Genomic DNA, 26,493 nt, shown 5'->3' with positions numbered 1-26,493 from the left:
GCTTCAACTGCCGGTGCCTATCCCGTGTATGATATCATCATCTACCCTTCACTATTGTAACCAATAGCAACCAGACAAAAATACTGCAAATATCCAGAACCTCAGACACCATTTGGAGAGAAACAACACTATGTTCATGTAAAATTAAACATGTTCTGGACCAATAACACCGAGGTCAATAAACTAGATTGAAGTAAATGCAAGTAAATTGTTACCACACTGGGAAGGAATGTTTGGTTGCCTGGGTTGGCGGGAAGGGTAGAAGTTAAAGGCCATGTGACGTATCTTCTGTAATTGGATGGGGAGGGTGTTTGGAAACGTGGAACAGCCTTTCAGAACACTGAAAGGGAAGGGGAAGATATGCTTGTTTGTGAAGTTTTATTGAATGGATCATCGTTTACAATTCTGATGTGGTAGGGTGGAAGGTGAGGACTACTGTGATTATCTCCTTGCTCCGCCCAGGAAGAAGTTGGGTGAGAGTAGAGTAATGGGAAATAGTTTAGATGGAGTCAAGGGCTCTACCCACTACAATAGAGAGAATGGTATGTTTCAGAGAGAAGAAAGGTACATATTAGAGACTCCTCCCGTGAAATGTCTCATCATTTGAGAAACTGGAAGGGGATCGGATAATTATTTTGCAGAACCAGACCATTAATGAGCAAGCACTATCTTTAATTCTGTCCTTCTGCCACTGACCTTCCTATAGTGACCAAATAAAAAGCCCAGCCAACAAAAGCTTAATATGCAGTACCGTTATCTCCTGAATAAGCTTGTTGCAGCCTTTTGGACCCCATTATCAAATTCAATAAATTCAGAAAATTAGCACTTCCAGCACTCGTATTTTGCACATCCTGCATTGAGGATTTAAAACTTTTTCCCTGGTAACTCAAGATTTCCCCCCCCCCCCTATTTGCACTTATTCCAAGCCTACTTTCATGTTTATCTCAGGGTTGTATGTGCTGACTTGTATGTACTCTGATAATAAATTTTATTTTATTTTAAACCTCTTGAACTTTATCATCAACGTTTTTGCTGGAATCTCTCAGCCAGCTCCGACAGCTGATCACGCGTCTCTGCTGTCCTCCGTCCTATCACAGACAAAGGATCTGTAACTAGAACATTTAATCCTGCTTCTTTCTAGAGACAGTACTTTATATGAGCTGCTGAATGTTTATAACATTTTTAAATTTTTTTCACTTTCCAGTATCTGCAGGTTTTTAAATTCTGATTCAATTTATTATCTCAGCACTACATTATTTCTGCCCTTTCACAGCTTTGATTCTGAATTATTGACTTAGGACTATAAATTCAGAGTATTTTCTGTTTATTTCAGGTTTTTCCTATCTGCAGTATTGTGCTTTGGGCTCAGAAACAACATTAGAAACGAACAAGAGCAGGCTGGTTACTTCTCTTCATGAAAGGAGAAACTGTCGAAGTAGGTATGAGGTTGGCTAGCCAATTGACAGAATATTGGAGGTGAGGGAGGATGTGAGCTTCTGAATATCTGATTAAGTCTGAAAGGTTTTAACTATAAACTTTTTAAAGCTATCATTGCAGATAATTTTTTCAGTGTTATTAACACATTGTATATTTTGGCAGTGGCTTTGAGAATGGGTAATATTGCAGGGCCATGCCATTGCTTAAGATGTGAATACATGAAGACTCAATCAGCACAATGTATTGGTTCCCAACTTGCATTTAATAGTGGTAGGTTAGTACCATCTATGTGGGGAGAGGGGGCAGGAGAGACATGTATGCCTGAACAAACAAGAGAAAATTTGCAGATGCTGGAAATCCATGCAACACATACAAAATGCTGGAGGAACTCATCAGGTTGGGCAGCATCTAGGAAAAGAGTATAGTCAATGTTTTGAGCCAAAACCTTTCGGCAGGACCGGAGGAAGAAAAGCTAAGGGGTAGATTTAAAAGGTGGGGGGAGGGGAGAGGGAAACACAAGGTGATAGGTGAAACCTGAAGAAGGAGGGATGAAGTAAAGAGCTGAGAAGTAAACTGGTGAAAGAGACAGAAGGCCATGGGAGAAAGGAGGTGCACCAGAGAGAGGAGATGGTCAGGTCAGGAGTTAAGGTGAGAGAGTGAAAAGGAGATGGGAGATGGTGAAGGTGGAGGTGGTGGGGGCATTACCAGAAATTCAAGAAATCTAAGTTCATGCCATCAGTTTGGAGGCTACCCAAACTGAATATAAGGTGTTGTTCCTCCAACCTAAGTGTGGCCTCATCATGACAGTGGAGACAGCCATGGATAGACATATTGGAATGGGAATGGCAAGTGGAGTTCAGGAGAGGGAAGGGGAAGAGTCAGGTACGGGAGAGTACCCCTGTGGCTGTGCCTCTCCACAATAAGTACTCCCATTTGAGTACTGTTGGGGGGGGGGAACAGCCTATCTGGGGGAAGCAACAGTGGCTGTGCCTCTGGCACTGAGTCTGGCCCTGTAGCTCAGAAGGGTAGGGAAAGGAAGAGGAAGGCAGTAGTGATAGGGGACTCTATAGTCAGGGGGTCAGACAGGCGATTCTGTGGATGCAGGAAAGAAACTCGGATGGTAGTTTGCCTCCCAGGTGCTAGGGTCCGGGATGTTTCAGATCGCGTCCAAGATATCCTGCAGTGGGAGGGAGAACAGCCAGAGGTCGTGGTACCAATGACATAGGTAGGAAAAGGGAAGAGGTCCTGAAAAATGAGTACAGAGAGTTGGGAAGGAAGTTGAAAAGCAGGACCACAAAGGTAGTAATCTCGGGATTACTGCCTGTGCCATGTGATAGTGAGTACAGGAATAGAATGAGGTGGAGGATAAATGCGTAGCTGAGGGATTGGAGCAGGGGACAGGGATTCAGATTTCTGGACCATTGGGACCTCTTTTGGGACAGGTGTGACCTGTACAAAAAGGACAGGTTGCACTTGAATCCCAGGGGGACCAATATCCTGGTGGGGAGGTTTGCTAAGCCTACTGGGGAGAGTTTAAGCTAGAATTGTTGGGGGGTGGGAACTGAACTGAAGAGACTGGGGAAGAGGCGGTTGGCTCACAATTAGAGAAAGCTAGGAGACAGTTTGTGGGGGAGGATAGGCAGGTGATAGAGAAGGGATGCACTCAGACTGATGGTTTGAGTTGTGTCTATTTTAACGCAAGGAATGTTGTGCACAAAGTGGATGAGCTTAGAGCGTGGATCAGTACTTGGAGATGTGATGTGGTGGCCATTACAGAGACTTGGATGGCTCAGGGACAGGAATGGTTACTTCAAGTGCCAGGTTTTAGATGTTTCAGAAAGGACAGGGAGGGAGGCAGAAGAGGTGGGGGCGTGGCACTGTTGATCAGAGATAGTGTCATGGCTGCAGAAAAGGTGAACGCCATGGAGGGATTGTCTACTGAGTCTCTGTGGGTGGAGGTTAGGAACAGGAAAGGGTCAATAACTTTATTGGGTGTTTTTTTTAATAGGCTGCCCAATTGTAACAGAGATATTGAGGAGCAGATAGGGAAACAGATGCTGGAAAGGTGTAATAACAACAGAGTTGTCGTGATGGGAGATTTTAATTTCCCAAATATCGATTGACATTTCCCTAGAGCAAGGGGTTTAGATAGGATGGAGTTTGTTAGGTGTGTTCAGGAAGGTTTCTTGACACAATATGTAGATAAGCCTACAAGAGGAGAGACTGTACTTGATTTGGTATTGGGAAATGAACCTGGTTAGGTGTCAGATCTCTTAGTGGGAGAGCATTTTGGAGATGGTGATCATAATTCTATCTCCTTTACAATAGCATTGGAGAGAGATAGGAACAGACAAGTTAGAAAAGTGTTGGAGTAAGGGGAATTATGAGGCTATCAGGAAGGAATTGGAGGCTTGAATTGGAAACATGTTCTCAGGGAAAAGTATGGAAGAAATGTGGCAAATGTTCAGGCGATATTTGTGTGGAGTTCTGCATAGGTACATTCCAATGAGACAGGGAAGTTCTGGTAGGGTACAGGAACTGTGGTGTACAAAGGCTGTAATAAATCTAGTCAAGAAGAAAAGAAAAGCTTACAAAAGGTTTAGAGAGCTAGGTAAAGTTAGAGATCTAGAAGATTATAAAGCTAACAGGAAGGAGCTTAAAAGGAAATTAGGAGAGCCAGAAAGGGCCATGAAAAGGCCTTGTCGGGCAGGATTAAGGAAAACCCCAAGGCATTCTACAAGTATGTGAAGAGCGAGAGGATAAGACGTGAAAGAATAGGACCTATCAAATGTGAGTGGGAAAGTGTATATGGACCGGAGGAAATAGCAGAGGTACTTTATGAATACTTTACTTCACTATTCACTATGGAAAAGGATCTTGGTGATTGTAGTGATGACTTGCAGCAGACTGAAAAACTTGAGCATGTAGATATTAAGAAAGAGGATGTGCTGGAGCTTTTGGAAAGCATCAAGTTGGATAAGTCACTGGGACCGGATGAGATGTACCCTAGGCTATAGTGGGAGGTGAGGGAAGAGATTGCTGAGCTTCTGGTGATGATCATTGAATCATCAATGGGTATGGGAGAGGTTCCGGAGGATTGCAGATGTTGTTCCTTTATTCAACAAAGGGAGTAGAGATAGCCCAGGAAATTATAGACCAATGAGTCTTACCTCAGTGTTTGGTAAATTGTGGAGAAGATCCTGAGAGTCAGGATTTATGAACATTTGAAGAGGCATAATATGATTAGGAGTAGTCAGCATGGCTTTGTCAAGGTCAGGCTGTGCCTTACGAGCCTGATTGAATTTTTTGAGGATGTGACTAAACATATTGATGAAGGAAGAGCAGTAGATGTAGTGTATATGGATTTCAGCAAGGCATTTGATAAGGTACCCCATGCAAGGCTTATTGAGAAAGTAAGGAGGCATGGGATCCAAGGGGACATTGCTTTGTGGATCCAGAGCTGGCTTGCCCACAGAAGGCAAAGAGTAGTTGTAGACAGGTCATATTCTGCATGGAGGTCGGTCACCAGTCGTGTGCCTCAGGGATTTACTTTGGGATACCTGCTCTTTGTGATTTTTATAAGTGATCTGGATGAGGAAGTGGAGGGATGGGTTAGTAAGTTTGTTGATGACACAAAGGTTGGAGGTGTTGTGGATAGTGTGGAGGGCTGTCAGAGGTTACAGCGGGACATTGATAGGATGCAAAACTGGACTGAGAAGTGGCAGGTGGATTTCAACCCAGATAAGTGTGAGGTGGTTCATTTTGGTAGGTCAAATATGATGGCAGAATATAGCATTAATGTTAAGACTCTTGGCAGTGTGAAAGATTGGAGGGATCTTGGGGTCCGAGTCCAGAGGATTGACTCTGTGGTTAAGAAGGCGTATGGTGTATTGGCCTTCATCAATCGTGGAATTGAATTTAGGAGCTGAGAGGTGATTTTGCAGCTATATAGGACCCTGGTCAGACCCCACTTGGAGAACTGTGCTCAGTTCTGTTCACCTCACTACAGGAAGGATGTGGAAGCCATAGAAAGGGTGCAGAGGAGATTTACAAGGATGTTGCCTGGATTGGGGAGAATGCCTTATGGGAATTGGTTGAGTGAACTTGGCCTTTTCTCCTTAGAGCAATGGAGGATGAGAGGTGACCTGATAGAGGTGTATAAGATGATGAGACGCATTGATCGTGTGGATAGTCAGAAGCTTTTTCCCAGGGCTGAAATGGTTGCCACAAGAGGACTCAGGTTTAAGGTGCTGGGGAATAGGTACAGAGGAGATGTTGGGGGTAAGTTTTTTACTCAGAGAGTGGTGAGTGCGTGGAATAGGCTGCTGGCAACGGTAGTGGAGGCAGATACGATAGGGTCTTTTAAGAGACTTTTGGATAGGTACATGGAGCTTAGAAAAATAGAGGGCTATGGGTAAGCCTAGTAATTTCTAATGTAGGGACAACTATGTGGTCTGAAGGGCCTGTATTGTGCTGTAGGTTTTCTATGTTTCTATGAAGTAAAATGGGTGGCCACTGGGAGATCCCGCTTGTTCTGGCAGATGGAGCATAGATGCTCGGCAAAGTGGACTCCCAGTCTATGTCAGGTCTCACCGATATACAGGAGGCCACACCGGGAGCAACGAACACAGTAAGTGACCCCTACAGGTGAGGTGTCGCCTCACCTGGCAGGACTGTTTAGTGTCCTGGATGGTAGTGAGGAAGGAGGTCTAGGGGCAGGTGTAGCTCTTGTTCTGCTTGCGAGGATAAGTGCCGGGAAGGAGATCAGTGGGGAGGGATGAATGGACAAGGGAGCTGCGTAGAGAGCGATCCCTGCAGAAAGTGGGAGGGAGGGAAAGGTGTGCTTGGTGGTGGGATCCTGCTGGAAATGGCAGAAGTTTTGGAGAATTATCTGCTGGATGAGGAAATTGGTGGGGTGGTAGAGGACAAGAGGACCTCTATCCCTGGTGGGAGGATGGGGTAAGAGCAGATGAGCATGAAATGGAAGAGATGCGGTTGAGGGCGGCATTGATGGTGGAGGAAGAAAAGCCCCTTTCTTTGAAAGAGGAGGACTTCATCTTTGTTCTGGAATGAAAAGCCTCATCCTGAGAGCGGATGCTACGGAGACAGGAATTGAGAGAAGGGTATGGTGTTTTTACAAGTAACAGGGTGGGAAGAGATATAGTCCAAGTAAATGTGAGAGTTCGTGGGTATATGTTAGACATCAGTGGATAAGCTGCCTCTGGAGATGGAGTCAGTGAGATCGAGAAAGGGGAGGGAGGTGTCGGAAATGGACCAGGTAAATTTGAGAGCAGGGTGGAAGTTGGAGGCAGAGTGTATGGAGTCGATGAGTTCAGCTCGGGTGTGGGAAGCAGCACAAATACAGTCGTTGATGTAGTGTAGGAGAAGTGTGGGACAGTCACCAGTTCAGGCTTGGAACATAGACCGCTCGATGTAACCAACAAACAGGCAGGCATAGCTGGGACCCATGTGAGTGCTCATGGGCACACCTTTTGTTTGAAGGAAGTGGAAGGAGCCAAAGGAGAAATTTTAGAGAGTGAGGACATGTTTCGTTAGGCCGAGAAAGGTGGTGGTGGAGGGAACTGGTTGGGTCTGGTGTCCAGAATGAAACGGAGAGCTTTGAGGCCTTCCTGGTGGGGGATGGAGATGTATAGGGTCTGGACATCCATAGTAAAAATAAGACAATGAGGACCAAGGAACCTGAAATCATTGAAAAAATCCAGATCGTGTGAAGTGTCACAGATGTAGGTAGGAAAGGACTAAACTAGGAGGGATAAAACAGAGTCGAGGTATGCAGATATGAGTTCAGTGAGCCTGGAATTTGGAGCACCACTCAATTTTCATGTGAAAGAGAAACATGGTTAAAATTTCAGATACTGAACCTTTCAAATAAAGTACTGCTGCCTGACCCGACTATTTTGAATATTGTTTTTGTTGCAGATAGAATTGGAGACACAAAATCGAGTTCATTATCATCGACATGTGTTGTGAAATCTGTTGTTTTGCAGCAGCAGTACAGTGCAATACATAACAAAAAATAAGCTACAATAAGAAATGTATATTAAAGTAGTGTAAAAAGAGAAATATGGGAAATTGAAAGTATTTTGGTTGTATAATTAGTTGATCACGATTATTCAACTACCTCTCTCCATTCCTTATGCTTTCTCTTCTCCTGTAAATTTTTTGTATTTTTATTACCCCTTTCATTTTGATTTTTCTGTCACGTTTTGGCTTTCCTGCCATCAAAGGACGCAGGCAGCATTTTGGGGATGGGAATTGTGCACCAGAAGCTTTTTCAGTATTCTCCATCCAAACATTTGTTTGACAACTCACTTCCTGTGTTTCCATTCTGGCTTTGGCTCATCTGTTGTTGGAAAACTCTCATTGTGTCTGGGGAGTCAAATCCCCGGATGGCTTCTTCATTCTCTTTTCTGTAAACTTGACATCACTCAAATCCCTGCTACCCATGTCCTAACTAGTAGTGGACGCAGCCAATCACATCCCCAATGTCGTTTGTATGTATGTGAGGCATTGTGTCAAGAAGGCTATATCTGTCATCAAAAATCTCCGCCATCTGGGCCACGCCATCTTCTGTCAGCCACCATGGGCAGGAGGCACAGAAGCCTGAATTCCCACAGCATTGGGTTCAAGAACTGCTACTTTATTTAAACTTCTCAGTTCTTGAACCAACTGGTACAACCCTAGTCACTGCAGCTTAGCAACACTGTGACCACTTTGATCTCTTTGCAGTAAGTGGACTTATTTAGTTCTAATTTGTGTTCTTGTAAGTGTCCTTCCTCATTTTAAAGAAATGTGTATAATTTTTGTCTTCTCTTGTGAAAGCTCCTTTATGATGTTATGTGCCTGTGATGATACTATAAGTCTGTCTTTGCACTCGTGCATACAACAATAAACTCTTGGTTGATTTGCAGTGTGCTTTCTGGAATACATTGGCACCTGGTTAAAGAAGATTTTCCTTATTAATTTATATTTTTAAAAGATATTTGGATATCTCTATTTTATTAAGAAGAAATATATAAAAGTATATTTTATTTCTTAAAGGTATTTATTAAAAATTCTTCACGGAGTTGCACCTCCCTTTCTCTGTAATCCGCTCCAGACCTGCACACTGCCAAGATATCTGTTTTCCTCTGAGACTAGTTTAATAAGTATCTCATTGTATATTTGGTCCACTATTGCTCACCATACTTCTAGCCATCATTCTGGAATTTTGCCTGGAGTTGCACAGCCCAAAAGCAGACCCTTCAGCCCATTGCTTTCCTGCTGATCTACTCTAATCCTGATTGTCTGCATTATGATTGCCTTCCCTCCCTACGTCTCCTTTCTCCTCTATGATGAATCTTAAAATTGATCTTTTAACCGATAATAAAAGCAGAAATAAACCTAGAGATGCTCAGCATCTGGAGAAAGATACAGTTAATGTTTCACGTCAGGGGCCCTCCATCAGAACTCGATAACTAAACCTTTTGGTCGTTGGGTTAAAAAATTCGTTGATATTTAACCCTTATGATATTTTTCTGTACTACAGGTACTAGATAAATGAAAAGCTGCTGATGTTTAATAATAGTAAGTTTTTTTAATGTATGTCTTTATAATGTAATAGGCCATTTGATCCAGGTATTCTATGTTGGCTTACAACAATTGCATCCCCACAACTTTCCCTTGTAACCTATACTTTCCACAGTCCCAGATTCTACCACCCACCAGGATCAATTTAGAGTGGCCAGTTAAGCTACCAACCATTAAGTTCTTGAGATGTAGGAGGACATTGGCGTACCTAGGGGGAAAAGCATGTGATTACGGGAAGATTGTGCAAACTCCCGACAGTCAACATCACAGAGGTCAGTTCCTGGAGCTATGAGACAGCAGTTCCAACAGCTGCATTGCTGAGCGTCTCAAAGTTAACTGAAATCAGATTAAACCATCTTCCTTTCTCTGCTTTTTTTGTTGTGTTTTTTCTCTATTTTGCCCCCCTTATTCTATTTGGCTTATTGTTTCATTTATGAGAATTTCAGGTGCAAGCTGTTTGTACCTACATTTTATCAACCTGACTGCTGAGCACGTGAGGACATGGCAAATGTTCTGGGTAATAACAATTCATTCTGGAATATTAGAAAATTTTGAAAGAACAATTCAATTCAGGCTACGTAATCACACTTTTGTTTTAAAACGAATAAAAGGACAATTGAATAAATAAATGTAATGTGTGAAATGTATACTTTTGATGCTATTTAACATTTGTTTTGAATGTTTAAGTTAAAGTTGCCTGTTACACAAGGGCATGCCAACTCTGTGAAACAACTGTATAGCAATCAAGGTAACTCTTTGATATGAAAATGACCACTACAGTGCGATCTGTAGAGTGTTTTTTTTTCAGTGCAATATTCTAAATAGATTAGTCAATCATTTGTATGAGTTTGCACGTGGTATCAGGTACATAAATTGCTTTTGGCCAGTAGACTGAGGTTTGTACCACGTCTAAGCTATTGATCTTCAAGGACTCACTTCCTTAGTCCATCAAAGACTTTGCTGGTATATTGAAAGTGTTAATGATAAAAGTCATCAGTGTCTGTCTTTGCTAAGAGATGGCTGCCAAGGGAATGGGAATTGATCCATATTTACCAGAGCATTGCTGTGAAATTTGAATGTCAGGGGTCATTAGGGGCAGATTGGTAGACAGATCTTCATCGTACTGCAATTGAGTGTAAGGCTCACCTTGTGTGCTGCAGTGATGTGACAGTAGTGTGGAACCCTGCCTCAAAACATGCACAAATGCAGTTTCATTTTGCACACTTGCTCAACTACTGAGGTTTAGGTTACATTATTTCTGGGAGTACTTGAATACCTTATTACATGTGCATTGGCATCCATATAAATCTCTCTGTTTCCTATCTCAACAGCTTCGCTGCCTCTGCATTGTCAAGCTGTAATATCAGAATAAATTGCAATTTTATCCATTTTGGAATGACTTTTGTTCATTAAATTTCATTTAAAACTCCCTGCGCTTGTGATGCCATTTACCTCTAGATGGCGCCATGATGGCCACTTTCACTGTGGTCCACAGGAACCCAAAGATACAAGAATAAGAAAACCTGGAGTTTGCAAATGGTTCTGTGAGATATTTAGAGGGTTGCTTCAAACATGGCACTTTCTAAATCATTACTCCAAGTGCATGCCAAGAATGTATCAGAAGATCAGGAAACTAAAGGAATGGGGTGTTAGCTATCATTTAAAGAGAATTGGCACAAGGTCTGGAATAAATGGGACCTATTCCACAAGAACATAAGTAGAAGCAGGTGCAGGCCAATTGGCTCCTTGTGCCTTTTCTGTCGTTCAGCCAGGGTTGGCATGATAGCAGCACCAACTGCTGTGCTGCCTCATAGCCCCAGAAACCCCAATAACTGATGGACTGAATATTCTCAACCAGTGTGCAGCTAGATTCTTTTCAATGGAGATTTTTCAAGGGGATTAAGGGAAATGAATCTGTTCTCGAATGTAGTTTGGGACTGAGGGGACACCCCCCCCCCACCTTGATAGAAAATAATGAGAGGGATCTAATGGATTGGCAAACGGTAAAAGAGAAACTGAAGTATTTACATTTTAAAGAAGGGGAACATGGAAAATTATAGTAAACTGCTAGTAGAAATTAGATGAAAGTGACATAAACTACAAAAGAAAAAGGATTGTGTGCAAAATAAATGGAGAAGGAAAATAGCAACACACACCAAATGCTGGAGAAACTGAGCAGGCCAGGCAGCATCTATGGAAAAAAGCACAGTTGACATTTCAGGCTGAAGCCCTTAATCAGGACTGATTGCATGGTCACGGCCCAAAACATCGACTATTTACTCTTTTCCATAGATGCTGCCTGGCCTGCTGAGTTCCTCTAGCATCTTTGCGTGTGTTGCTTGGATTTCTAGCATTCACAGATTTTCTCTTGTTGGAGAAGGAAAATAGATTGGTTGTAATCAAGAAAGCAAAAACATCCCCCTAACTACAGTAACCAGAAAGCAAAATGAAGCTTGTGGAATGACAATTAATCCATCATATTTAAAAGCACTGTATCAATCTGACCATGGATTTCAAGGGCGAGAGTGGAAAAAAATTGTGCCTACCGGCTCCCCGTGCTGGAGTGGTACAAGTGATAATATTGGTGGTGGGCGCAATAAGTATATTGGAGAGGAATAATGTTTACAACAAAAATGCTTGAGTGGAGGCAATGGGTCACATCTCACATACTAATATCAGTGGTAGTGTTTGAAACTCTCAATGCTTATTCAATTAAGTGTGAGGAATTTGAGACTTCTGCATGTGTTTATAAAGTGTGGAGGTCCCAAATGTACTGACAAATTTGGAGCAGTAAATCTGTCAGTTTGCTCGGTCACTGAGGTAGAACCCAGTCTTGCTGCTGCATTTGTGCACGATGCCTCTCGGATCTTGAGCCAGTTTCGAGCTCACCTTCACCACACTGTAAATTGGGAATTTAAAGGGAAAGGCAGCTTGAGTTTTGATTTCTTTACATTAGTTTAATATTTTTGTGTAGTTAATTTTACTTAAAGAAAATTTACACAGTTGCTACAAACTCCTTTCAAGGCAACATACACAAACCCGGCAGGACAGGCAGCATCCATAGAAATGAAGAAACGGGCAACATTTCAATCATTGATCCCTAACCATACTAACAGTTGGATGCTATTTCCTGAATCGGCCCACATCCCCCTAAGTCCTGCTCCTCCATATACCTATCCAATGGGTTCTTAAATGATACTACTGTAACTGCCTCAACCACTTCTCCAGATACTCAACACCCTCCACATGGGAAAAGTTGCCTCTCGGGTCCCTTTTAATTCTTTCTCCTCTTCCCCTAAACCTATGTCACCTAGTTATGGACTCTTTATAACCCAGGGACAAGTCTGTTACCATCCACTATGAAGGTAAGCACACCAAACGTCCTTTTCACTACCCTGATAACCTGTATTATCACTTTCAGTAGTTATGGATTTGCATCTCAAGGTCTCTCAAAGTGTAAATCAACACTTTAACTTCCCAAATACATTACCTCACACTACAAACAAGAGAAAGTCTTCAGATGCTGGAAATTAGCACCACACAAAATGCTGGAGGAACTCAACAGCCCAGGCAGCATCTATGGAAAAACCCTTCGTGCTCAAACGTCAACGGTACTCTTTTTCTATAGGTGCTGCCTGGCCTGCTGAGTTCCTCCAGCAGTTTGTGTGTGTGTGTTACCTCCCACACTAGTCTGGATTAAATGTCCATGGCCATGCTCAGACTAACCTTACAGCTGATCTATGTCCTGCTGTATTCTTGAACAGCCCTCTTTGCTGTCTACGACTCTACCAAACTTCATCTTGTCTCCAGTAATTGGATTAAAGAGGAAGCAAAATGGAGAAAAATGCACATATTTCCTCTGGCAGGTTTGTATGCTAGCAAGGATTAAGGTATCAAAATAAAAATAAGATTTAAAAAAAATTGAGCTATTGCTTCACTGCAAATCAAAAACATAGGTGTGAATTAATTGGAAAAAACTTTGGATGATGTCATATTTATAGAGTAGGTACCTACTGGGTAAATTAGAGTAGCGCTTAAATTTGCTCTGCATTGATTTCCATTTCCCTGGTTTTATTTTTTCATTTCAGTCACTGCAATCTATATAAGTTGTTCTGCTTTATTTGTTTTTTATTTTCTCCAAGCTGCGAGTTTTTTCTTGCTTGGTTGTAACTAGTCAACTTAATCTAACCCTCATTCCAGACCCCCTTGCTAACTTTAAACAAAACTATTGTGCGTTAATGTCATCAATCGCATGATTGAGAATCCCGCATTTACAAGTCACTCTGTACCTTGCAATCAGTTCTGTCTCGGTATTTTGGATCTGGTCTGCTTGTGCTGGAGAAACAAGAAAAATAGTGGCACACAGGGGAGGTCCTGAAGATTTAAACTAGGGTATTAACTGTAAGCAAAGGATGATTCCTCTTAAATGTGCAGAATATTAATATTGAGTTGGACCTTAATCCAGAGTTGATGAAAGAAAAGCAAAACATGTCCTTCCTTTACCTATTTAATGCACTGTGTAAGTCATGGGGTTTTATTTTGCCTTGTTTTCTGTGGTTCTACATTTCCCTCTTCCAGATCCTTTCTAAGGTAGGCTACCTGCCTGAGCGTGATCGAATCCTTCCACAATAACATGAAGCAGTACAATGACAGCAGTTTGGAGTCCTTTGACATAAGCAGCGGCGTTCAGCAAGGATGTGTTCTCACCCCAATGCTCTTTGGGATCTCCTTTGCCCTTCTCCTGAGGCATGCATTTGGCACTGCAACATGGGTGATCCACATCCACACTAGATCAGATGGCAGGCTTTTTAACCTCATCCTGCCCAAGAGCCAAATCAAAGCGCAGGAGTCACAACACGCACTGTGCAGGCACCTCCAGAGCTTGTTGGAGTGCTTCTCCCAGACCTGCAGGGAATGGATCTGACCATCGGCCTGAAAAAGGCAGGCATCTTGGGACAAGACATGGAGGCACCACCAGTCATTACCACTGATAACTTTGAACTGGATGTTATTCATCAGTTCAGATACCTGGGGTCCAACATCAGTGACAACCTCTCCTTGGGTGCTGATATCAGTAAGCCCATCAGGAAGGCTGCAACAACTCTTGCCTGCCTCACCACGTGAGTCTGGGAGAGCTCCAGCCTCTCAGTCAAAACAAGGATGATAGTTGATGCACCATCAATAACGCAGTCCAGACAGGTATATGTAGTTCACCACAATAGTGCACAACTCTTGTGTCACCAACACACTGCTGTACAGCAGCGAGGCCTGGACAACATGCGCTAAGCAGGAGAGAAGGCTCAACACCTTCCATTTAAGGTGCCTTTGTCAAATCTAGAGAGAGGGAGAGAGAAAACATGGACCCAGTACTGTGGTGCATTTGCGTGCCACGTGCTGGCCTCCCTCGTGTGTACATCCTGCTCGGGTAGCGTAGGCTGCGCTGAATGGGCCATGTCTACCGCGTGCAGGGTGGCTGCATCCCAAAAGGTATCCCCTGCAGGCCAAGAGAACCGCTGGCCTGCGCTACTAAGAAGTCTGTTATCAGGGCACGAAGGCACTGGACATCAACATTGAGTCCTGGGAGGAACTTGCAGCTGACCACACTGGATGGAGAAGCACCCTGGGACAACCCCTTAAGTCTGGTGGGGAACAATTGCGGCAAGTGGCAGAAGACAGACGACGAACGCTGCATCTCCCACAGAGCTGAGACCACTCATAGATGTGACCTTTACATTAGAGACTGCCACTCTCACATTGGTCTCATCAGCCACAGACAGTGCTGAACCAACAATGCAGGTGGATAGGATGCACCATCCATGGTCAACCTTGACGAATGGAAGGCCGGCACATATTTCCCCTGCAAGAATTTGGCACAATTTGTGCTTGTGTCTGAGGTTAAACAGCAATTGCGTACAGGTCCACAAGATGGGGTGGTACATTGATTGTGAAATGCTTGTGAGTACAAATCATTGTGTATTGAGAACTTGGCAGTCCATGCATCAGATGGCTTTCTAACTGATAAAAGGGCGAGGTTCTTCAGCGAGCACCCACTACCTTTTCCAGCAGACATCTCCTGCCCCATCTGTGGAAGAAGCTATGGTTCTCTCAAAAAAAACAGGGCAAGGAAGTTGTTCTTTATCCTGGCGCATCGCCTAGGAAGTATGAAATCATTAAACCAGTGCAGGAAACATCCTAATTGATTCAGTTATTGAAATTGGAAAATTGTTTATTTCTCTATATTCTTATTCCTGGTAGCTTTTTAATTGATTTTATTGTACTGTGAATGCCTGCAAAAAAAATTGAATCTCAGTGTTAAATATAGTGACATGTGCATAGTCTGATAATAAATTTACTTTGAATACTTGAGACAGTGTGTTCATGCTGGTGCCGGTGTGGAGGCTACAATTAAGGAGAACGTATAGCAACAGGTTTGTTTGATCTGGGATTTAAAAAAATAATTAAAGTAGTTCATGAGTAAACTTTTCCTTTGTTCAGATCCACTAGAGACAGTGTCATACAGCACTGTAACAGACCCATTGGCCCACCACGTCCACGCTGACCGACCATCGTGTACTGTCACTTACTTAACCTCATTTTATAAGCACTTGGTCCATAGTTTATTTTAACGTGGCAATTCAAGTGTTCATCCAGGTGCTTATGAGAGTATCGGTTTCCATCACCTTCTTAGGCAGTGCATTCTAGATTGTAAAATCCAGTGGATGATCCCCTTTAAACCTCTGACTCCTCAGCTTGAACCAATACCTGCGGGGTTTTGCCATGGAGAAAAGTGTCTTAATATGCAGCCTAACTATATCTCTTTCAGGTTTCCCCCCCTTAACCTCCTCTCTTCCAAGAAAATCCTCCCCAGTCTTCTCTTATTAATGAAGTAGTCCATCCTAGGCAGCATTCTGTAAATCTCCTCTGTAGTGTATTCACATCCTTCCAGTAACAAAGTGACTACAACTATGTGCAATATTTCAGCTGTAGCTTAATCATTTAACAATTTGCCTTGGATCCCATGCACTTTAACCCTGTAGCATCAGTGAAAGGCCTTGCTGAAGTTTATATAAACTAAATGAGCTATACCACCCTTATTAAGTTATTTAGTTGCCTCTTAACATAAGAAATACAGGAGTAAGTCATCTGGCCTATCGAGCCTGCTCCACCATTCAATAAGATTATGACTGATCTGCCCATGGACTCATCTCCACCTACCTGCCTTTTCTCCTACTATGCAAAAATCTATCTAACCTTGTCTTAAATATATTTACTGAGGTAGTCTCCACTGCTTCATTGGGCAGAGAATTCCACAAATTCACCACTCTCTGGGAAAAGCAGTTCCTCCTCATCTCCATCCTAAATCTACTCCCCCAAATCTTGAGGCTATGTCCCCTAGTTCTAGTCTCACCTACCAGTGGAAACAACTTTCCTGTCTCTATCTTATCTATCCCTTTTATAATTTTATATGTTTCTATAAGATCTCCTCGCATCCTTCTGAATTCCAGCGAGTACAGTCCCAGGCGACTCAAACTCTCTTTATAGTTGAACCCCCCTCATCTCTGAAGTCAACCTGGTGAATCCCCTCTGCACTGCCTCCAAAGCCAGTATATCCTTCCTCAAGTATGGAGACCAGAACTGCACACAGTAATCCAGGTGCGGCCTCACCAGTACCCTGTACAGTTGCAGCATAACCTCTCTGCTCTTAAATTCAATCCCTCTAGCAATGAAGACAAATGTCCCATTTGCCTTCTTGATATCCTGCTGCACCTGCAAACCAACCTTTTGTGATTCATACACAAGCACTCCCAAGTGCCTCTGCACAGCAGCATGCTGCAATTATCTCAACTCTCTGCTTTCTATCAGTTAACTAATCCTCTATCCAGGCTAATACATCACCCCCAACTCTATGTATCCTTATCTTATGGTAAGTATTTTGTGCGGCACCTTATTGAACGCCTTCTGGAAATCCAAATAGTAAGTGTCCATCTGTTCCCTTCTATCCACTGCACTCATTATATTCTCAAAGAACTCCTATAAGTTTGTCAAACAGGTCCTGCCTTTGCTGAATCCATGCTGTGTCTGTTTATGGATTCATTTCTTTCCAGATGCCTCACTATTTCTCCTTTCATGATAGCTTAAGCATTTTCCCAACTACAGATGTTAAACTAACTGGTGGTTTGCCTACATCCTCTTTTGAACATTAGCCATCTTCCAATCCACCGGAGCCTGCCCAGAGTCCAGAGAATTTTGGTAAATCATCACCAAAGCCTGCACTATAACTTCTATCAGTTCTTTCAGTACCCTGGGATGCATTCCATCAGGATCAGGGGACATGTCTATCTTCAGGCCCCCAAGTTTGCTCAGCACTACCTCTTCAGTGATAGCTATTGTATCGAGGTGTTCACCTCCCATCACATCCATAACATCTCTCTTTGGCAGGTTAGATATGTCCTCCACCATGAAGGCCAACACAAAATAGTCATTCAAAGCCTCGGCTATTTCCTCATTACCCAATATCAATTCCCCCTTCTCATCCTCCAAGGGACCTACATTCACTTTAGCCACCCTTTTTGTGCTTTGTATAATTATAAAAACTTCTACTTTCTGTTTTTATATTTCGTGCTAGTTCATTTTCATAATCTAGCTTTCCTTTCTTTATTGCTCACTTAGTGGTTCTTTGTTGCTTTTTAAAGTTTTCCCAATCTTCTAGTTTCTCTTGGCGACTTTGTATACATGAGTTTGATGCTGTCTTTTACTTCCTTTGTTATCCAAAGCTGGCTCTCCCCACCCTTACTGTGTCCTTGGTTTTTAACTGGAATATGCTTTTTGGTTCTGCTTCTTAATTTATTCCCTAGCTGTTCAAATTCCCTCAGCAGAACCTCTTTCCTTGTTCTACCTATGTTATGAGTACCCACATGGACCATGACCACAAGGTCTTTCCCCTCCCACTGCAAATTCCTCTGCAGATCAGATAAGATGTCCCGAACCTGAGCATCAGGCAGGCAACAGAGCCTTCGGGATGATCTATCCTTGCGACAGAGAACTCCGTCTATTCCCATGACTCTACTGTCCCCAATTACCACTACATTTCTCTCCTTTCCCCCCTCTTGAATGGCTCTCTGAATTGTGGTGCCACAATTAGGTTGCTCACCCTTCCTACAGCCCCCACTCTCATCCACACAGGGAGCAAGAATCTCAGACCTGTTGGACAAGCTCAAGGGCTGAGGCTCCTCCAGCACTGTCTCTTGGATCCCACTACCCACCTCAGTCGCAGTCACATTCCCTCTTGTCCCTGACCACAGACCGAATTTGAGGCAGGTAATCTAATGGGTGTGACTACCTCCTGAAGCAGAGAATCCAGGTAACTCTCCCCCCCCCCCCCCCCCAATGTGCCGCAGTGTTTGAAACTCAGATTCCAGGTCATCAACTTCGAGCCTGAGTTCCTTGAGCAGCCAACACTTGCTGCAGATGTGGTCACCAGGAACCACAAAGGTCAATCAAGTTAGTCAGACAGGATTTCCTACCAACAAATCCCTGATCCCTGATCAATCCTGAGTTCCTGCAGCGTTTTGTTACTTTGGATTTCCAGCATCAGACTTCCTTGTGTTGATTTGAGGGAGATGGTTGGTTCTGGATGCCTGGCGCTCCTGAGTTATTTTCTTTGGAGTTTTGGGCTTGCAACTTCCATTTCCGCCAACGGGATGGGAAGTCGGTTACCACTCCCCTATTTAGGACTCCAACTGAAATTGCAAATAGAGATCTGATTATGTCACCAGCATGAATTTGCATATTTGAGAAATCTCTCTTGTGTGTGGAGTTGTCCACAACTAAATGATGTGGACTGGAGTGTCCCAAAGTCTCATACTATGTGCTTGAGCGTGTACTGATGTGGTTGCCGACTCCTAGTAGGCTCTGTGGGGGGACAAGCTACAGTTTAAGGTCCTCCTGTCATCTGCGAGTCTGCATCATCAGTAAAACCACACTAACGCATTTCTCATGAAATGTATGAAATTAAAATCGATTCATTGTTGACAAATTGAATAACCTGAAATAATCTGATTCCTGAAAATGATGAAGACTCTGTGAGGGAGTTTCATGTAGCATGGTTTGAGTACCAAAAGCCAGAAAGAAATCAAATTTTAAATTGGTGGTGTTACTGGAAACTTTGATTTGTCAGGAATCCTTTTGGTATTTGGAGACTGCCTGCCTACTTTCTCTGAGTTGGTTTTAAAGGTTTGTTTTTGGGGTTCAGCTGAGCTTGAGCGAAAACTACATGTTCAATTTTGTTCAGAGTCACAAGATGGGAATAGAAAACATAAAACTGTATTCTGTGTGCAAAAGAATATTAATTTTAACTCATTGCAAAAATGATTGCATACTTACAAGTTTAGGTTAATAGAATTTCTTTTCTATCAGAAAAGATCAAGAATATTTTGCGCATTAAACATAGTGGAAAAATACCCTGGTTTTGCTAGGAAGTTGCTAACCAGTGAAGCATATCCTGAGCTGTGGGGTTGTAGCCCCTTTAATTGCATGTGTGACGTGCCTGAAACTGGAGAATCTGTGTTTATTGTAGTTTTTGCCCAGTAGATTTGGAGAGGGAACAACGGTTGCTGTGGTAACAAGTCTGTTCTGAGGCAGCTGGTGATTAGTTCAATGGAAATAAGTCAAAAGAGGTCAAGGGAGGGAGGTGTGGGAATAGGGAGGCAGGAACTTAGCGGAGACGTCAGAGGCTGCAAGTTGTTGCATGGTGAAGAAAGGGAGCGAATGAGAGGCAGGATGATGGCAAAAGACATAACCAAAAAGACCTAAATCAAAGCAGTTTGGGAGAGAAAACTATTCCCGTTCCCTCCGACACGATGGATTCTGCCCCCCAAGGCCCTCAGGTGTCTGGAAGCTGAAGGCAGAAGTGGTTCATCCCACCTTCCCATCCTTACTTCCCCAGCCCCCTCCCCAGAAAAAAAAGTTTTTCAAAAGGAAACACGGACAAATGCTGCCTAAATGGGTTAATTGCTCCGGGAATAATGAGGCTACAATCAAGAGAGATTTGCCGGCAATCAAACTCGGTAAGGTAGGAAATCTTCAAATTGGCTGACTCACAACCCCCCCCCCCCCCGCCTGTTTTAGATTATCCATTCTGTACGAAGAAAGGCAGAACTGATTTTCAAGCAGTTCTACTCTACAGATCTGAGAGTAGGAACGTTTGAATGTGTCACTGAGACGAAACGTTACTGAGATCACTTCACACAGATTGATATTAGTCCTCTGTACTGTTGTGTTTCTAATTGTGATATTTTTAATCTGAGTTTTTATGGATGACCCATGCATAACCCAGGCTTCCTGTAGAATACGTGACTTATCTGTGGAGTTGGTGTATAAAGTTTAACTCCCTGTTCACCGTGATTTCTTGCATTTCCCTCAAAGGCTGTTGTCAGTCATTTTGCCTCTCGAATGGTTACTGTGCACCATTCTTCATCTGAGACTTTTGTAGATGTTTAGGGTTGGGGGGGAAATGTGGACGTGAACGATACAGCATACAGTTTAAAATTCCCACTCCATGTCTCCCATGGTAGGAAATTGCGGTTGGGTCCCCATGACCTCACTGCTGAAAGGGAAAAGCTTAGTGCTCTAGTGAGAGATTCTGAGGCATTTCTTTCAGCCGCATATTGCATTTTACGTTTCTGTGCTCAATGCAACAGATACAGTGCTTTAAAGAAATGAACGACAAAAGAAGTCAGATTGGATCTAATTGTTAATCCAGCCTGTTGTATTTAGATGAACACCTGCCATTACTACAGTGAAAATGCATACCCACAGGAAGAATATTACATTTCAAAGGCATGCACTATTAGATAACTTGGACTCTTAAAGTAGCAATTCAGAATGTATCTAGTATTATCATTAGAGGCTGTCACACACATTCATTCATAGTGATTTTTTAAAGAAGCAAATAATCCTCAGTGCAAACAATCCTTGAGTTTCTTTCCTGAAACATCACTCGTACAGAGGTGAAAGGAGGGCCAAGATTTTGGATATGATTTCCTGACAAGATTTTCATCAACCTGTCTGGCGTGGTTGCATCCGTAAAGATGTGTCATGTGAACATCTGATTTTCAGACCAGGCACAGCGTCCATCTTGTCTGGCATTACCATTGTTTGAATGTAATAAGACTCACAGCAGCCCCTGTGACTTAAAGCCCAGGTTCCATCTGGTGATGTGAGCCATCAGCCACAGCAGAACTCTGTTTCACCGCAATCTGGGTTAGAATGAAGACAGTCAGTGGAAAATGGTTTTTGTGTAGTGACAATTAAATAGCACATCTTGGGTTACTGGCATGTCCATTTTCCTCCCCGTCATCTCCACAATCAGCATCACTTATCTACCAACTCTCTGTACAAGCCAGTTGCTCTCATAGGAAGGTCTATTTATAAGAAAGCGATTCTGTAAATGTTCCAGGTAGATGATTTTCTTATAGAGAAAGTGAAATTGTGGACATGATTCTGGATGGCTACGATGTGCTCAGGTGGGAGTTGAGATGCTGTTCCTCAAAGTTGTGTTAGACCTCACAGTCTCCAGCGCAGGAGACCATTGACATAAGTCAGAGACAGATGGGGAATTAAAGAGTTAAGCAACTGGAAGCTCGAGTTTCCTTTGTGTACTGAACATGGTGCTCTGTAGTGTGGTCAGCCAATCTGCATTCAGTCTCTCCAGTGGAAGAGATGATCACGCCATAAGCATCAATGGCAGTACACCATTTTGGAGAGGTGTTAAGTGAATGGTTGTTTCACCTGGAAGGACAGTTTGAGTTCCTGCATGTGGGAAGGGAAGAAGTAAAAGGGCAGGTGTATCACAAGAGATTGCGTGGCAAAAGGAAGAGAACTTGCTGATACAAGTAGTTTGAAGGATCTTCAGTGTGAAATGTTAACTGTCTCTCTTCCTACAAATACTGAATGTTTTTGGTACTTTCTGTTTCTATCTCAGATTTCCAGCATCAGTGGTTTTCTGAACTTCTTTACCTTTTGAAAACAAGTGATTTTATGATTAAATAATCAATTATAAAAGTTAAGTAATAGGAAACATTTCTGAAACAGTGAAAACTTTTGACAGTGATATTTTAAACTGTGTACATCTGCTCATTTAATAAGAAAAAAAACTCATCCTTACAATGCAACAGGGTTAAGTTTGTTAATGTAAGTAATATATAATTAAAGAACTTGCACTAAAACAAGTTATCTATGGTTTAAGGAACTGAATGGATATGGTAACTCTATTTAAAGCATTGTTGGTTTTAAACTTAATAATTAATTGAAAGTTGACAGATCTTCATGGTTAAACTTAAGAAAGATCAATGTTTGTATCCAAGAGGAAAATGAGAAATATACTGAATGGCCTTTTAAGTGTAGGCTTCATTAAGGGATAAAATTCTGTCTGCAAATCAAAGGATGGTAGTTTTGAAAAATATAGGTAAACCATGGAAAGATGTACAAATAACAGGATTATTGTAGTGGATTATTTTAATTTCCTCAATATTGACTGGGACTTCCTTAAAGCTGGGGGCTTAGATGGACAGTATTGGTTAGGTGCATTCAAGGGTTTCTTGAAATGACAGGTAGATAGTCCAACCAGGGATGGAGCCATACGAGATCTTGTATTGGGGATTGAACCTGGGTGGCTGATTGTTTCCACAGCATGTCCCACTGACAGTTAAGTAACCGTAATGTAAGTCTTTAAGATGATTATACATACCAATAAGACTGATGCTTGGGTTAATGTGCTAAACTGGGTGAAGTCTAAGTATAACAGTGTTAGACAGGAACTGGAGAAAGAAGATTAGATCGAGGATAAGTCCACATCAGATACATGGGAAATCTTAAAGGCCAGCTAATTAGAGTTTGGAACCAATATGTTCCCGCAAGGACATAATGTTAGGATGGCAGTGTTTGGCAATCTTGCATGACAGATGTCAAGAAGAAAAGGAAGTACGTATAATGATTAGGAAGCTAAAATTGGATAAGGCCCTCGAAGAATGTAAAGGAAATAGGAAGAAACATAAACTCTGATTTAGGAAGGCTAAAAAAGACCATGAAATGTCCTTCTCAAGTAAGGTTAAGGAGAATCCCAAAGCATTTTTATATAACCACTTCCTTCTGCTCCACACAGAAATTACTTCCCTTGTCCTTGAGTGGACCTACCCTTTCCCAAACAATCCTAATATATATGGTTGGTTGGACAAAGGAAGGAATTTCTGCTTGGAACCCGAGGAAGTGGTTAAGGTCATTAATGAGTACTTCTCAATGGTTATTTTCCAAGGAGAAGGTTTTACACGATAGTAAGATAAGGAAGGGTTATGTTGATATTCTAAGGCAGGTCAGTATTATGAATGAGGTGTCTGATGGGAGAGAGGTGGACTTGGAAAATCAGGATAATGAGGGAAACAAGGGAGAGCTTGCTGGGCCTTTGATTACAGATCTTTGTATCCTGTTAGCCACAGATGAAGTGCCAGGAAACCAGATGTTGCTCCTTTGCTTAATACCAGCAAACCAGAAAATTATAGTCCAGTAGAGGGAAATTATTGGAGGCAATTCTTTAGGACAGGATATACTTGCATTACGAAAAACATGAACCTTTATGGAATGCCAGCATAACTTTGCACAGGGAAAATCTTGTCTCAAATTTAATTCAATATTTTGTGGAAGCAATGAAAGATGCTTGATGGTTGTGAATGTTGTCTGCAATGGATGTTAGTTAAGATATCTTGTCAATTTTTCTTATGGTAGGCTAGTCTAGAAGATTAAGTCATGAGGATTTTTTTCTAGTGAGTTAGGAAGTTGGATCCAAAGCTGGCTTTGTCATAGAAGAAAGAAGGTAGTGCTGGAGGGGTGTCTTTTCTGACTGGAGGTCTGTAATCAAAGGTGTTCTGGATGGGTCAGCATTGAGACTTCTGTTCTGTAGATAGATATGTAAATGTAAGTGATCTGATGAAAATGTAGGTAGCCTGATAAGTAAGTTTGCAGAGGACATGAAAGTTGGATGAGTTGTAGAAAGTCAGAAAGTTTGTCAATGGATACAGCAGAATATAGTCAGTGGACAATTTGGATTGTCAACCAGTAGCACTCACATCTACTATTATGAAATCTTTGAAAAATTGGTTTTGGCTAGAATTAACTTCTTCCTAAGCAAGGAACTGGACCCACTACAATTCACCTACTGCCACAACCTGTCTACAGGAGATGCAATCTCACTGACTTTGAGCAGCTAGAAAACAGCAATATATGTGAAGCTGTTGTTTATCAATTATAGCTCAGCATTCAATATCAGTATTCCCTTGGGATTAATCTCCAAGTTTCCAAACGTGAGCATCTGCACCTCTCCCACAAATGGATCTTTAACTTCCTCATCAGGAGGCCATAGTCAATATGGATCAGCAATAACTGATCCTACTCCTACTCACTGACAATCAACATAGATGCACTGTAAGGATGCTTGTTTAGTGCAGTGCTCTATTCTCTTTACACTCATGACTGTGTGACTAAGCACAGCTCAAGTTCAATCCATAAATTTGCAGATAACACCACTGTTGGTAAAATCTTGGTTGGTGACAGGAGTAAGACAGATCAGCTGGTTGAGAGGTTTTGCAACAACAACCTTGGACTCAATGTCAGTAAGACCAACGAATTGATTGTGAGTTCAGGAAAGGAAAGTCCACTCATTCCTCTTCATTGAGGAGGTCAATGGTGGAAAGGATGAGCAGCTTCAAGTTCCAGGGTGTTAATTTCAAAGGGTTGGGCTTGGGCCTAACACATTGATGTAATCATGAGGATACACTGGTAGCTTTATGTCACTGGAAGTTTGAGGAGATTTGGTGTACCACCAAAGACCTCTACAAATTTCCGTAATGACAACCAGTCAGCTGATGTTTAAGTATATAAAGGCCAAGCATTTAGAGGATACACCACAAATGAGCAGCGTACTGATGATGTCTCCTTGTATGGTGACGAAACATTTGCAAATGGACTGACAAGATCAGAGAACTAATCAACCCAACTCTTACAAATTTTAATCGATGTATTCTTGACTAGTTGCATCACAGCCTGATATGGAAGTTCCAACACATGGAACCGCAAGGAGCTGTGGAGGGTTAAAGACACAGCCAGCTTCATCAGGGGCACAACCCTCCCCGCCATCACGCGTCCAAGGATTCTCACCATCTGACATGTGACCTCTCCTCATTAGTGAGGTGATACAGGAGCCTGAAGACCCATACTCAACGATGTAGGAACAGCTTCTTCCCCTCCGCCGTCAGATATATGAATAGCCTATAGGCCCTGGTCATCTCTTTTTTTGCACTATCTATTTATTTTGTAATATTATAGTAATTTTATGACTTTGCAATGTACTGCTGCCATAAACAACACATTTCATGTGATATAGGACATGTATTATAAACTTGGATTCTGATTTTGGGCAGAGAAATGGCAGACTGAGTTCAATCGAGCAAGAGTTGAAGTGATCAAATACAATAAATGGCAGGATCCTTAGGAACATTGATGTACGGGGTAATCTTGGGATGCAGCTCCATTGCTCCAAGGAAATGGCAACACAAGGCTGGGGTGGTAAAGGTGGTGTATGGCATAATTATCTTCTTTTGTTGAGGCACTAAAATTTAGCCAATCATGTTACAGCTGTAAAAACACACACACACACACACACACACACACACACACTTTGGTTAGACCACGTTTGAAATATTGAGTTCTGTGGTGAACTACAGATACCTGTCTGGACACGCCCCCCCCCCCCCCCCCCCGCTGACTGCTCCTGTGGCTCCTCCCACAGACCCCTGTATAAAGGCGATTGGAGGCACTGCTCCTCCCTCAGTCTCCAGGATGTTCAGGATGCTGTGTGATGGTCTCTTGCTGCTGATTGTGCTCTCTTCCAGCTAATAAAAGCCTATCTCTCGCCTCACGTCTCCGAGAGTTATTGATGGTGCATCATGTGCAATTCTGGTTACCGCACTATGTGGGAGGATGTGGAGGGTTTGAAAAAGGTGCAGAAGAGGATCACCAGTGTATTGGCTATGAGGAAATGTTAGACAAATTTGAAATTGTTTTCTGTGGATCTTCAGAGACTGAGAGGTGACCTGATAGAAGTATACAAAGTGATGAGAGGCGTGGGTAGGGTAGATAGTTAGATAGTCAGGGGTTTCCTTAGGGTGGAAATGTAACTAGCAGAGGGTATAGTTTAAGATGAGGGAGAAAAGGTTTAAAGGAGATTTTTGAGGCAAGTCCTTATTTTTTTGCTCGGTGGGAATAATAGGCTGTGCAGCATTATAGCATTTCTATTTCAAATAGTCTATAGACCTGCTCACAAGAGTCTAGCAGTATGGCTGTGTTCCAAAGGTATGTAGTTTGCTTGCCTGCCCTTAAGAATATTCCTTGTAACATGTATAGGCTTGACTTGATTAA

General features: G+C 42.4%; 1 protein-coding gene across 3 annotated transcripts in view; it reads left to right on the top strand.

Annotated features, from left to right (window-relative positions):
• Window positions 1-26,493, top strand: part of LOC140734798 (DENN domain-containing protein 2A) — a 119,733-nt gene that overhangs the window by 806 nt on the left and 92,434 nt on the right. Inside the window, exon 1 of one of the 3 annotated variants that reach the window (XM_073059328.1) lies at window positions 19,758-20,093. The exons of 1 other annotated variant lie outside the window; for it this stretch is intronic. The gene's annotated coding sequence lies outside the window, so the exon portion shown is untranslated. Of the gene's footprint in view, window positions 1-19,757; window positions 20,099-26,493 lie in introns of those variants that run through there. One more of the 3 variants, XM_073059327.1, reaches the window with a different exon arrangement.

The sequence above is a fragment of the Hemitrygon akajei genome, chromosome 10, assembly GCF_048418815.1.
Source record: "Hemitrygon akajei chromosome 10, sHemAka1.3, whole genome shotgun sequence".
NCBI lineage: Eukaryota > Metazoa > Chordata > Chondrichthyes > Myliobatiformes > Dasyatidae > Hemitrygon > Hemitrygon akajei.
The sequence above is the reverse complement of the archived record's forward strand: the minus strand, read 5'-3'. Positions and strand labels throughout refer to the sequence as shown.